At 37.5% G+C, this 921-nt stretch overlaps 1 long non-coding RNA gene across 3 annotated transcripts in view; it reads right to left on the reverse strand.

The window, feature by feature from the left end:
- Window positions 1–214: 214 nt before the first annotated feature.
- LOC137992920 (uncharacterized) overlaps window positions 215–921 on the reverse strand; it is a 17,755-nt gene continuing 17,048 nt past the window's right edge. For all 3 annotated transcript variants that reach the window (XR_011121775.1, XR_011121776.1, XR_011121774.1), the window contains one exon: window positions 215–921. This exon is cut by the window's right edge. This is a non-coding gene — a long non-coding RNA (uncharacterized lncRNA).

Here is a 921-nt window from a genome sequence, read left to right on the forward strand (position 1 = left end):
ATAAAGCTATCTACCAATAAAAAGATATGGGAGAGCGTTGACTCCGAGGGTTTTAAATACTCCCTTCTCAAATACATTATTTTAACTACCTAAGATAAAGAAAGGAATGGAATGAAATTTTAATGTTTATTTCCACCAAGTAGAGGTCACAAAAATCCTTCCCATTGATAGAGATTGTAAAACTGTTTAAACTGGGCTGCTGCCAGCTATTTTATCCCGATATCTGATCAACTGCAGCGTTTGCTCCCTTGACTCACTTCATGGTCAACTGACTTCATGGAACAACTTGTTTCACATGGTCCTCTTTGATTTAAGGTAATTCCTTAGTATTGCATTGCGCATCCCAACTGCGCACGATTTTCGCGTCATTAGCGCGCGCACATAAGCCCGTGCGCGTACAAAATGTAAGAAATTTTCCTCAATCTAAGTCCGATAGCGAAATAAATGCTCCTTTTCTCTCAAACGAGCACGGTGACCCCCGAGTTTTTTTTCAGGTATTTGTCAGGAATTGTCCCAAAAAGTGCACTATCCCCACAACCAGGCAATCAAAGACGGCGTGAAGGAAGCAATACTGCTTATGTGAATAAAAGAAGCTTTATTTTCAAAATAAAATTTTGTGTTTTTGAAGTAACCGAGACTTAATTAGGTATGCAGGTGATTCGTATTTTTAACGCGCAACCAGTAAAAATACCCCATTTTAAGAGCCTGCTGACGCGTAAACAAGTACGGTGACCCCATTTTTTTATTGCATTTTTTTAATGTTCATATTATGAATGTTAATTATGCCAAGTTTCCAAAAAAGTTTGATAGTAGAACAATTTCAAGGGAATTACCTTAAGAATGTCGTATCTGCATACATCTTTGGTTTTAAAAGAGAATTTCTTCATGGCAGATCATCGATATGAACGAAAACTAACAACG

The sequence above is a fragment of the Montipora foliosa genome, chromosome 2 (assembly GCF_036669935.1).
Source record: "Montipora foliosa isolate CH-2021 chromosome 2, ASM3666993v2, whole genome shotgun sequence".
Taxonomy (NCBI): Eukaryota; Metazoa; Cnidaria; class Anthozoa; order Scleractinia; family Acroporidae; genus Montipora; species Montipora foliosa.